This window comes from Lethenteron reissneri, chromosome 49 (assembly GCF_015708825.2).
Source record: "Lethenteron reissneri isolate LAM-NWPU_2019-01 chromosome 49, ASM1570882v1, whole genome shotgun sequence".
Classification (NCBI taxonomy): Eukaryota; Metazoa; Chordata; class Hyperoartia; order Petromyzontiformes; family Petromyzontidae; genus Lethenteron; species Lethenteron reissneri.
This window is the reverse complement of record NC_083827.1, coordinates 4,107,578-4,121,313: the sequence shown is the minus strand read 5'-3', so window position 1 is coordinate 4,121,313 and position 13,736 is coordinate 4,107,578. Positions and strand designations below refer to the sequence as shown.

General features: G+C 46.6%; 1 protein-coding gene across 2 annotated transcripts in view; it reads right to left on the bottom strand.

Moving 5' to 3' along the window:
* The window catches only part of LOC133354810 (uncharacterized), a 63,106-nt gene that overhangs the window by 4,094 nt on the left and 45,276 nt on the right, over window positions 1–13,736 (bottom strand). The window lies entirely within an intron of this gene.

The following is a 13,736-nucleotide window of genomic DNA, read 5'->3' as shown; positions in this document are numbered from 1 at the left end:
ACCTGATGACGGAGACTTGTGTTGCCTCCGAAACGTCGTGATTTTTTATTATTTTATTTTTATTAATTTTAATTTCATTTTTAACCTACGTGACTTTACCGAAAAAACTAAGAGTATGAATCCTTGCAGTCACGAAAGCTTCAAATCTAGAATTCCCTTGTACTGCATTGAAACAATGCAGTACTGAATTGTACAGCATTGAACCATTGTTCTGCGTTGTACTGCAGCTCCGATTAGCGCGGTTGGCTATGTATGGTGCGAAAGAAGTTCAACATACACAGCAATTATGACGACTTCTTACCCTTCTGACCTCGTTTACACAGCAATGGGAAAGCAAAGCAAAAACATCGTTGACGAGCGTATCACACTCATCTCCCAGTACAAAGCCATTTAAATTGAACATTATATCTTTGCTAATCAAGACTAAGGGTCATTACTGTTAGGAAATTATATTTATTTATAGTTCTAATTAGTGATCATATCATTTCATCGGTGCGTGGGGTCTCGTGGAGAAATACACACACAAACAAACGCATCATAACAAGAACTAAGCGGAGTTCTTAACACTCAAATTAGTGTCAAAGCTTAGAAGTGCACATTATTATTGTTCTGTCCCTAAGGGGGTCATAATAGTGCTTATTATGGAGGCTTCTGTGTAGGGGTTTGTCGCGGTTATGTTGCTGCTGTGATGCTCTCCCCCGCGTTCTCGGGTAGTCCCGTCTGGTGTTTTTGTTTTGTTTCGCCACGATGTCCGACGTTTCGTTCCGCGTGCTGGGAGCTTCTTCGGGAACTCAAGATCGAGTTCGTGAACAAGCTGCCAGCAACGTGGCGGAGTTACAACTCGAACAAGTCGCTCGCTCGCTGCGTCACAATCACCTGCGTGTGTATGACGCAACAATTCATAATTTTAAACGGTTCGCAATTCGCCCCATTCTTATGTCAAGGTCACCACGGAGGCGCTCTGTGATCCAGACGAGTAAAGTCTGGTAGTCGAGGCCAATGTTGCTTCGCGCTTTTACCCAATTATATTACACCTCGTTATTGACGAATGTGTTTAGTCTTCTTGGTTCTTTCGGTAAAGTCACGTAGAAGGGATGAACAGGTTACACAAACAATATGAAAGGCATAAAACCTACACAGACGGGGTACACACGTAAAACCAAATATGTTTTAAGACGGGACTTAGAAGACTCCGCTAAACTTGCTGTCACCTTTCCCAAACCTCTCTCCTGCTTCGTGAATTTCCTGCCACCGAAGGGAGCAAGCAGAATCATCAATGGACTGCCACTTCAAGTGGAATTGCCAGCAACACTTGTCACCACATTCTCAATGTTCACGAGGAGGGTCAACAGAAGTGAGGCTCAATTCAGGTAAACAGAAAATAAATCATCTGGCAACAAGACTGACACCTTTTTTTACAAGGAGTCATGTTTGCATTGACCACAATACCTGCAGTCGTAATGCAAACAAAAAAACACAACTCTGATAATGTATGCACTGTCCTCGAAGTTGATTGGTCCACACCCGAGACAGCTTTCCTTAGAGCCTAGTCTCACATGGTGTTGGACCAGATGACGCCAAAAGGCGCACAACTCAAAGACAATGCACCATCAGAGCATGAGAGCTCGGGGTAAGCATTTACACCATTGGAACCTCATTTGCCAGTAGAAAAATATGATAATTGTTTTTTTACCCTTTCATCTGGCAACATTACGACTGCAGATATTGTGGTCTATGCAAACATGACTCCTTGTAAAAAAAGGTGTCAGTTTTGTTGCCAGATGAAAGGGTAAAAAGCCAATTATCATATTTTTCTACTGGCAAATGAGGTTCCAATGGAGAAACTAAATCATCTATTTTTTTTCCCTATTTAACATTGCCCGTTGAAATTAATTTGTTGCTTCTGCTAGCATAAAGTAAATGCTGCTTTGGGTGTGCTTATTGTTTTACACGGCATCGACATTTGAAAAAACATGGATATCATATGTAGCCAACGTGCATAGTTGTATTAAATATGTTAAAGCCTATGCAAGCGCACTGCAATTTCCTTTTGAAGACATATGTCGATTGCAACACAAGCAATCATCATCAGGTGTGAAAACCACAGCAAGACATTTTTGTGAAAGCGACAGCAAGAACATTTTCTTGCTGTGGTTTTCACACCTGATGATGATTGCTTGTGTTGCAATCGAAACGTCGTGAGAATTTTGTTTTATTTTTATTATTTTATTATTTCCCTTCTACGTGACTTTACCGAAAGAACCAATAATATTAATCCCTGCAGTCACGAAAGCTTTCAATCGAGATTTGGGTAAGTTAGAGGTATCAAAAAAGCGTGTTGTTCTGTTCCGTGCCAAAGCCTCGCTCTTCAATCATGAAGTCTTCCGACTGCAGCTGTACAAAGTACAAGTTCGGCCTCAGCTGCAATCCTTCGGCCGTCACATCGGGGATGGAGCATCCCCAGTTCCTACGTCACTCTCCTATCACTCGCTCACCGCTGGTCAAGTCGCCTCCTCTTCATCACCGTGCTATCGCCGCTACCGCGGTTAAAAATAAATAATAATAAAATAAACAATAATAATAAAAAATTAATAATAATTGAAATAAAATAATAAATCACGACGTTTTGGAGGCAACGCAAGTCTCCGTCATCAGGTGGGACCGTCACAGCTGACTTGTGTTGCCTGCGAAACGTCGTGATTTATTATTTTATTTCTATTATTTTTTATTTTTTCATTATTTATTTTTACCTACGTGACTTTACCGAAAAAAACCGAAGAGTATGAATCATTGCAGTCACGAAAGCTTCAAATCTAGAACTACCGCGGTTGTCGTGCCTGTGAACTGGACACATCGATTCCTCAACCCCGGTCACCGAAGACCTGACCCTCTCGTCTCATCCGCACCGCGTTCACCCACTACGAGTCACACCGGCCGCTTGTCGGTCTGCTTCTTTCCCGCTTAACGTCGGAATGAAGCCTCCCATCTATCCCTTTCTACAGGCGTCTCACAACAACTGTCGTTCAATTCCACGAACGATTCACACTCTCTCCTGTCCGGTTACAACGTTGACGGTGCTGTTTCTTGCCGGCCGTTTCGGTGCCTTTGGGCCTGACGAGAAAAAAACAAACCGTGCTTCAAATACCAACTTGCTCAACCGCAATGCAGTCGGCATCTGACGTGTGGGTGTTTTTTTTTATTATGCGAAACAAGTCAAGGTTACTTCGTCAAAGGGTACTTTTTTTTATTATCACAAACCCTTGCAGCCCTTACTTACATTTTAAGCCGCATGGGAAAATGCGCAAAACAAAACAAATGAAAAACCACCCCACTAACGTTCCTTTTATTGGCGACTTGAACATTTAAGAATGTTAATATATAAAAAGCTGCATGGGCTTGCTGGAATACGCTGCTAGCTAAATAACGACAAAAGCCCTTTCGTTGGCCAGAAGGAAACTTTGTCCGCACAAATCAACGGGAAGAGGGCCTTGATGCGTTTCTCTCATACTCGCTGGGCCAAGCAAAGATGGCAAGCAGGTCTAGCTGGTCACACACACACTCACAGAAAGATGGCAAGCAGGCCTCGCGGCTCACACACACACACAAACCCATTTAGCTGTTTTTTCCATCAGAGATTTATTGTAAATTTCAGTAACGGAACTCTTGAAAGCCCTAGAGATTTGGCAGTTTCAATAAACAATGGCATTCTGCACAGCCAGAGCTGTATTTACAGGAAACATTTGTCCTTATCCCGAATCATAAGTCAGGGCAGTGTTAATGAGGCATGGTGAGAGCATTAATAAGACGGAGCCAATACAGTCGGACACACATCGAGATGAGTAACGTCTCCCTATCCAAGACAAACAAAAGCACGACATCCATTATTATTATGATGATGCTTGTTAAACCAGAGACGCTTCACAACTCTTGTTTCAGGAGGATCCTGCCAAGTTTTCACAGCAGGGCGCAATGTTGCTGCTTCGTGTGATCCCAACTGAGTAATTGTCAGTGGCGCCACGGTGGTGAGATGTTAACTACCTCGCCTGGTATGCAGGAGGTCGTAGGTTAAATCCGCTACCCTGGTGCCTGTATATTTGAAGTTTGCATATTCTCCCTGTGGTAGCGTGGATTTTTCTCCGGGTCCTGCTGTTTTTCCCTCCACATTTAGAAACACGTGTTTAGAGTTATTTGGCCGCTGTACATTTCCACGTGATAAGCCACTTCGTTGAGCTATCATTTGTGGCGAGGTCGCTTCTTAAAAAGCAGCTGTATAGCTCAATGGGCCTTGCCTGGTGAAATAAAAATAGTTAAAGTTTAAATAGTTGTACACAGTTTAGTTTGATTCTGTGATGTTGCAATCATTCATGCTCGTGCACTCGAGCTGACCTTATCCGTCACGTATATGCAATATCAATGCGACGTGAATGTATGCGTGTAGACTTTATACGATTGCATGCGGAGCAATTCTCATAAGACTGTATTCAAAATAAATTCCGAACTGAAATTCAATTGTGTTCCGGGAGTAAGATGCCTTTATATTTGAACTAGCTTTACTACCCGGCTTCCCAGGGACTTGGATTCACCACGCCCGGCCGCCTTTGTCTCCCCAGTGGCGATGTTCACACACCACACCAGTTACTCGTTTGAGGCTGAGTCGACCTAGGGGAGGTCCAGGACCGGTTCAAATAATCGTCACCGGTGGTGGCCATGAGCAGGAATCAAACTCGGGTCGCCAGGTTCGTAGCGCAGCGCGCTGACCACTACACTACCGCTCCCCCCCCCACACACACGCGTGTCCATAGATACACATACACGCGCTTGCTGCAGACACACACAACTTTCAGGATGCGTACGGCAGTAAACGACTGAAATAATAAAGCAATGCTACGCGAAGAACGCCTTAGACCTGCAACACATTTGTATTTCACTTTACCCGCAGAGGGTTGGGGGGGGGTGACGTTAGCAGGCACACTCCGTTACGCTTGCACATACTGGTCACATGACAGGTGTGACGTCACAGCTCACTTGCCGTGCAAAATATATGCATTATTGCGCCCCCCCCCCCCCCCCCCCAAAACCGAACAGTCTGGAAAGTACCCACATGGCAAATTTCAAGTTTGTTGCAAGTCGGGAAGTACGCTAAACATTTTGAACAGACACACATATTCACAAATTTCCCTTTTATATATAGATTATACTGTACTTTGTTTCATACATTACTGTAAACAAACAGTATACCATACAAGGGAGAAAAAGAAGGGCTATATAGCTGAGTGGGAATTGCCTGCTAAAATAAAAAAGTTGTTTAGTGTGCAGGTAATGCTTCAGCATTGGAATGTTTAGAAAACTCCAGTTACATTGTGTGGGGTATTTTGTTCGTCTTTATCCCTGGGATCCAAACCAGAAAAGCCAGAGGAAGCCACCCGAGTCGAGTCAGAGATCTAACCCAGCAGTTTCTTGCCATGAGGCACAAGTCTTAACACCGCAACACCATGCCCGTCCATGCATTATAGACACGCATGATACAGGGCGGTCCAGATGTCTTATGACCCTAATTAATTGACCCCTAACATTAATGTCTGCTTTCAATACAACTTTCTTAGAAATCTTACTTTGAAGCTTTCATGACTGCAGGAATCTATACTCTTTGGTTCTTTCGGTAATGTCACGTAGGTGACTTTACCGAAATAACCCAAGAGTATTACTTAGAAATGTTTTAATATAATGAAATTGGAATTACAAGACATCTGGACCACCCTGCTATTGCATGCACATTGTGATTAAGAGGACTAATCCAGAGCCGCTCCCTTTCCTCCGTTAAACACTGCGGGCTCAGATTCACATCTTGATATATTGACCGAAACTCCTCGCCTTGGCAATTAGCCTCACTGCTGGTCATGAACACATCAACATCGCGTGGAGTTTTATTTTTGTTGCCAACGCTCAGAAAAGGAAAGCAACAAATGTCAACGAGTGAATTTGTCCTGTAAATTTAGGCAGCAAGTTGTATACAGAACAACATGGTTTCTACATCCCTTGTTTGAATGATGTCTCCCGCTCAAGCAAGCGCGGGGTGATGGTGACCTCCTGCCCATCAGCGAGTGGTTAGTGTCTCCAGATTGTGTAGACTACAAAGTCCCCCTGAGTTTCCAATCTCAGGTGATGCTGACCTCCTGCCCACCACGAGTGGTTAGTGTCTCCAGGTTGTGTAGACTACAAAGTCCCCCTGAGTTTCTTAGTCTCAGGTGATGGTGACCTCCTGCTCACCAAGCGAGTGGTTAGTGGCCCCAGGTTGTGTAGACTTCAAAGTTCCCCTGAGTTTCCAATCTCAGGTGATGGTGACCTCCTGCCCACCAAGCGAGTGGTCAGTGTCTCCAGGTTGTGTAGACTACAAAGTCCGCCTGAGTTTCCAATCTCAGGTGATGGTGACCTCCTGCTCACCAAGCGAGTCGTTAGTGTCACCAGGTTGTGTAGTAGACTACAAAGTCCCCCTGAGTTTCCAATCTCAGGTGATGGTGACCTCCTGCCCACCAAGCGAGTGGTCAGTGTCTCCAGGTTGTGTAGACTACAAAGTCCGCCTGAGTTTCCAATCTCAGGTGATGGTGACCTCCTGCTCACCAAGCGAGTCGTTAGTGTCACCAGGTTGTGTAGTAGACTACAAAGTCCCCCTGAGTTTCCAATCTCAGGTGATGGTGACCTCCTGCCCACCAAGCGAGTGGTCAGTGTCTCCAGGTTGTGTAGACTACAAAGTCCGCCTGAGTTTCCAATCTCAGGTGATGGTGACCTCCTGCTCACCAAGCGAGTCGTTAGTGTCACCAGGTTGTGTAGTAGACTACAAAGTCCCCCTGAGTTTCCAATCTCAGGTGATGGTGACCTCCTGCCCACCAAGCGAGTGGTCAGTGTCTCCAGGTTGTGTAGACTACAAAGTCCGCCTGAGTTTCCAATCTCAGGTGATGGTGACCTCCTGCTCACCAAGCGAGTCGTTAGTGTCACCAGGTTGTGTAGTAGACTACAAAGTCCCCCTGAGTTTCCAATCTCAGGTGATGGTGACCTCCTGCCCACCAAGCGAGTGGTCAGTGTCTCCAGGTTGTGTAGACTACAAAGTCCGCCTGAGTTTCCAATCTCAGGTGATGGTGACCTCCTGCTCACCAAGCGAGTCGTTAGTGTCACCAGGTTGTGTAGTAGACTACAAAGTCCCCCTGAGTTTCCAATCTCAGGTGATGGTGACCTCCTGCCCACCAAGCGAGTGGTCAGTGTCTCCAGGTTGTGTAGACTACAAAGTCCGCCTGAGTTTCCAATCTCAGGTGATGGTGACCTCCTGCTCACCAAGCGAGTCGTTAGTGTCACCAGGTTGTGTAGTAGACTACAAAGTCCCCTGAGTTTCCAATCTCAGGTGATGGTGACCTCCTGCCCACCAAGTGAGTCGTTAGTGGCCCCAGGTTGTGTAGACTACAAAGTCCGCCTGCGTTTCCAATCTCAGGTGATGGAACACGTGCAGGTGAACTGATTGATACTTGCACCACGCCTGACAGCGTGTGTGGTGGTGGTGGTGCTTTGCCAGTGTGTCTTGTTGGTGTGCACCAGTCTGTAATAAAGGACTCTTTCTCAGTGTCGATCTCCGTTGTCCTTTATTTGGGTTCGTAGAATCTCACTCACATGGCGTGCTCGCTCAGGCCCGCGTCTCCTTCGACGATCACTCCACAGCCTCACTGCTGCCCCGCCCTGCAGCCCCACTGCTGCTCCGCTCTACAGCCAGCCTTCCACCGCCCGCTAGCCCTCTGCGTCCTGACACCGATGGCTGACGGTGTCGAGGTCTCCCACCGCGTGGCGATCGCGCCACTCTCCCCGTACTGCCCAGCGTGGCCTCCTCCCGTTTCACTCCGTCTCAACTCCCTGAACCCCTTCCGGTTCTCCCCCTAAATCCTCTCCCCCACGTGACCCTAACTCCTCCCTCTCCTCACGTGACCCAGACTCCGCCCCCCCTCAATCCTTGCTCGCATTACAAATCGATTGGTCTATGTCAGGGGTCGACAACCTGCGGCTCCAGAGCCGCACGTGGCTCTTTGGCTGCCCCCTTGAGGCTCTTTGGCTGCCCCCTTGAGGCTCTTTGGCTGCCCCCTTGAGGCTCTTTGGCTGCCCCCTTGAGGCTCTTTGGCTGCCCCCTTGAGGCTCTTTGGCTGCCCCCTTGAGGCTCTTTGGCTGCCCCCTTGAGGCTCTTTGGCTGCCCCCTTGAGGCTCTTTGGCTGCCCCCTTGAGGCTCTTTGGCTGCCCCCTTGAGGCTCTTTGGCTGCCCCCTTGAGGCTCTTTGGCTGCCCCCTTGAGGCTCTTTGGCTGCCCCCTTGAGGCTCTTTGGCTGCCCCCTTGAGGCTCTTTGGCTGCCCCCTTGAGGCTCTTTGGCTGCCCCCTTGAGGCTCTTTGGCTGCCCCCTTGAGGCTCTTTGGCTGCCCCCTTGAGGCTCTTTGGCTGCCCCCTTGAGGCTCTTTGGCTGCCCCCTTGAGGCTCTTTGGCTGCCCCCTTGAGGCTCTTTGGCTGCCCCCTTGAGGCTCTTTGGCTGCCCCCTTGAGGCTCTTTGGCTGCCCCCTTGAGGCTCTTTGGCTGCCCCCTTGAGACTCTTTGGCTGCCCCCTTGAGACTCTTTGGCTGCCCCCTTGAGGCTCTTTGGCTGCCCCCTTGAGGCTCTTTGGCTGCCCCCTTGAGGCTCTTTGGCTGCCCCCTTGAGGCTCTTTGGCTGCCCCCTTGAGGCTCTTTGGCTGCCCCCTTGAGGCTCTTTGGCTGCCCCCTTGCGGGCAGCCGTCTTTTAATTTAACGCAATGATCATGAGCAATGTATTGAATGGCAGGGAATGGGTCACTATGGAATGTCTTGGTGATAACAAAATGTACTTCAAACTGTATTGTTAATGAATAACTAAGGTAGAAAATAACTAAATTAACGCAGTTTATTCCATCACCTATTTGGTTTAAGTCAGAATGTCTTGTTGTTGTTGTCATCTGCTGTATCCCCGCTGTGTCCGTGTTTTGTACGAGTGGCTCTCTCTCTCTGCGTATGATGCGGCTCTCGAACTAATTTGGTCACAGACAACAGCAAAAAAAATGCCTCTTCTTCTTCTTTGAAAAGTTGTCGACCCCTGGACTCTATGTGGCGCAAAGCACTGCGCATGAAGACACTGGCAGCACATTCCGGTTTCTAAATACCTCCTGCACTTCCAGATTTGAAGCTTTCGTGACTGCAAGGATTTATATTCTTAGGTTTTTTCGGTAAAATCACGTAGGTAAAAAAAATAATGATTTTAATTAATAAAAGTAAAATAAAAATAAAATAAAAATCACAACGTTTCGGAGGCTGTATCTTACTTGATACAGCAATCGTGCTGTGACGGTTCCACCTGAAGACGGAAGCTTGTGTTGCCTCCGAAACGTCGTGATTTTTATTTTATTTTTTATTTAACTTTTATTAATTTACATTTTTTACCTACGTGACTTTACCGAAAAAAACCTAAGACAATACCTCCTGCACTGGTTATCAGCTGAGGCTGGAACACTTGAGATGGATGTTGTTGCTTCCTCAACCTGGAGCAACGAACCACCAAGTGCTGTTCACATCCCTGCCGAAACAGTGGTGGAAATTCCACATTCCTATGGCGGGGGACAGTTGAACTGTAGGACAACCACAAATGTTGAAGAGAGGATATGAAGGAATGAGTGACCTGGGATTTGAAGTTGTGAACTTCTGATTGCTATCCGTCTATAACCACTATGCCACTCGATTGCACCATGACTACAATGTTACAGCCCGTTTTCAATCCAATGCTGGATGGTCTTCCCAGTGCTGCCCGTTTTGCGGGAATTGGCTGCGCATGCGTCATCACGCTGCTGGTCAAGGGCGGCCACGTGGCATCGCGTGGCAGTCTGATTGTTGCAGAGGCTGCACGGTTCGAGTCCAGTAACTTCTCCCTGATGAATAGTCTGGTTGTACACGATTAGGGTACCATAAGAAGACGTTATTCATAAAAAGGTAGGCCAAATTTGCTTACTATGCAACAACAACAAAATACCCGGAAATGACTCAGTTGGGATAACACCACCACTGCGAAACATTGGCATGAGCATCCCGAAAGAGAGTCCTGAAGAGGGAAAGGCGGGAAGAGGGGTGCTCCAGGGACTGGGTTTGCTGGCTCCTTGGGTTGCCACCTGTCCCGGTTTTGTTTTAGGCAGCTTTCGTGATAAATCTGCAAGTCCACCACGGGACATTGCAATTCCCGTTTTTTTTTGTCAGTTGTAATACACCACTCGCGACGATGCATTTACACGGACTATAGATCTTGCCGTCTTATGGTATTGTGATATTGTGTTCTTCTTCCTGTGATATATCCCAGAGTTGAGAAACCCCCTACTTGCTGCTGATATTAGCCATGGCTGGAAATCGAGGCCCCTTCGTGCCCATAGTTCAATCAACACAGAGCAGAAAAGCGACGGCGTAACCGTGACATTTTCTGTATCGCTACAATTTGCAAAGTGTTTTGTTTTCTGCTCTTAAATGTTGACATAATAGATCTCCCCAAATGTCAAAAGGGTCTCAAATTAATTTATCAATGCACAAAGTGCATGATGAGCATTGATTCAAGGGGGGGGGGGGAAGATAATAGCTCAAAATTCCCAGTTACAATTGAAATTGTCGCCCCAATTATCCAATGACTGCTGCCCGAGTGTATGCACGTGTCTGGGTTAGGGGCTGTAATGTCATTACCATCCATTTATTTTTCAAACATTTAAGAAAATATTCTTTTACTGTTTTTTTTTATTCTTTAAATGTCATTTTAATGATTGTTGATGTAACTGAGTTGGCAACGAAGGTTTAGATTTTTTTTTTTTTTGCATTTAACAGGTATCTTGTGAAATGCACACAGAGTGAAGCGTTCAGTTACTTGGCGGCACATTGACGCAGAAGTTCCTGGGTTCAATTCCCGACCCGTGGTGCCTTTCTAGGTTTAGTTTGTATGTTCTCCCCCCGTTTCTGCATGGGTTTCCTCCAGGTTCTGGGAATTCCTGACATAGCTAAACACACAAACTGTGCAGTGCAATATAACTGGTCAAAGATACCACAATTTAATTCAAGTATCAATTATGTTTTGCTTACATTGAATGATAATGGTTCTCGCAAATTGAAGGACGCTATGAACCCATTACACACAGATCAATCAAAATCGATCATTACACATGATTCAGCATATGTATTGTGAGCTTAGGAATCGATATTAATTCGATGAATCGATGCATCGTTCCACCACCAGCAGTCAATCGTAGCGCAAACTGCATTTCTGATTGACAAAGACTCGAATCATAACCTTATTGCAGAGAACATTCTCAGAACATTTTGACAGCTCCATTATGAATGTGTCTTCCATAATAGCCTACGTGTTAAAATGAATGGGTCTGTTTGTCCGAGGTCAACTTAAGCCTTTGTAGCTGGTACAGCGAATAAATATTAGCACTGGGGAGACAAAGCGAAGCCCAGATGTGGTGCTAGCCACAACACCCCCTCCTACTGTTGTTCTGGCCTTAATAGGTGCTTGCCAACAACACTTGCCCCAGTAGTCTATGTAGGCTTAAATGAGGGACCTATTTGTGCCTCATGTGTGCTCGCCTATCAGCTGGAATGCACCCGATCTCATCAATTCGTGGCGTAAGCTAAGTCCGGTGTGAGCCTGGAGAGTGCTTTGATGGACAACCATCCAAATGAAAGGAGGTGCAACTTTAAGTGCGCACTCTGTAACAGCCTATGATCATATATCATACTGATAGACAGACGATCGTGATTCAATTGTGATATCCTATACGTTACAGGTAATTGTAAATACACGGAGTGACCGACTCGTATAAGTATAATCATGTTCCAAATCATCAAATTACCTAAAGTGTGCCCTGATTTCGCACAACTCTAGTAGTTTTGAGACTGGGTCATGCTTGGATACGTAACTCCCTCGCACAATATCTGTTATTTTAGGTTTTGGGGCTAAGCTGATGGGCTGGAGAGGACAATGCAGCGACATTCATCATTGTACCGTACTTCTATGATCCCGCGTCTACGCTCCCTGCCTTCCATCAATCCGCGTTGACCAACGTGGTGAAGTACGGGTCAAATATTCTCCACGACCCACACGTTGTGGCGGAGGTCTTTCATCGAGCAGTGGATTGACAACGAGGGGGCTGTGCACGCACAAAGGTGTGCCCGCACACGCAGTGCATCCACCGTCTTCACATCACGCAGCATCTATTGCGCGACAGCGCCTGAATTAACACTTGAAAGCGGCAATTATTTTATTGGTATTAAAATACACTAATTGCCGGTATTCTTACCTCTTTTTTCCCCCCTTTAAGGCAAAACATGGGAAAATACACTGGCTTGAAAATGACCGTGTTTATTTAATGAATGTGATGTAAGCATTACAAATCAGCCGTTGCTATGGCCTCTGCGGGTTTACATGTTGAAAGCAGGCAGGGGGCGCGCGGGGGGGATAAACGGAGCTCCCAACAAAGCCACAACGGAGCCCCCTAAACAATGCCTTGAGAGACAGCTGAATCGGCCGTAATTGCAGGCTCCTGAATCAAAAACTTTGCTCTGCCGCAATTTTCGGGGATCAGTTGCACAATGGTGCCTGCAATTACCCGGCCAACCGCCCGCCCGCCCGCCCGCAACACTCGCGGCCCACTGTCACTCGACCACGCGTGCAATTTTTTCAAATGACGCACTTACGGAACATTATTTTTGAAATGTTTTTTTTTCTCTCTCTCTCTCTCTCTTAAAGGGCTCCTTCGCCACATCGCTGGGCGCAGAAGGCGGCCGTCCGGCAAAGGACCGCGGCGGTGGGCGGTGGGGGAGAGGAGAGCGCGGGAAACGATCGGCTAAAGGTCCGAAACGTCGGAACGATCAGTGAAATTCTGGGGCGACATCTGTGAAAAAGAGCTTCATAGCTCATCGGATTCCTCCAGTATAAATACAGATTCTGATTCAGATTTGTGTCGTGTGACTGCTGCGCCCCCCTTTGCTCAACACGGGTGGTTATGGTCTAAACTGCCCACCGAGCTTTTATCATTGATATATTCAAGCCGGCGGGTACGCTGCGTCATTCCTCGTTAGCTCTTCTTGTCAAGATACAGAATCTGTATTTATACTGCAGGAGGAATCCGATGAAGCTCTTCACAGATGTTCAGCGGGTCGTGCGTCACACTCTGCCGATATCCGCGTAAATAAACACGGTGGGTTTTTTGTTTTGTTTTGCCCCATATGCTTCCAAAAGAGAATTAAAGAAAAATAACAACTGTTGACACAGCCGAATGGCCAGGAAATAAGGATCTAGCTTAATAATGCGATGCAAAAAGCATCGCATTACTCGGTCGTGATTAGCCATGGCTTTCCACGCAGAGGCCCTCCTGACCAAAAGGGCGATTTCTATTTATATTCCACTTTTGGGGGCAACTTTTTTTCTTTTCACGCCATCCCTTCCCAGTGCTTTCCCCGTGTCTATTACGAGGCGTTTGTGCAAAACGAACAAACAAGGCTTGCCAAATGAAAGTCAAATTGCCGTGTGGCACTCCACATATCATTGGCCAATTTGTGCGGTAATAGCATGTGGCATGCGGTGGCTATGGAGTGCAATGTCCCTCAAATTAACCGGTGGGATTGGAGAGACCTGCAGCCTTATCCTTTTTTTATGGCATCCTCTCTCCCTCTGCAAAC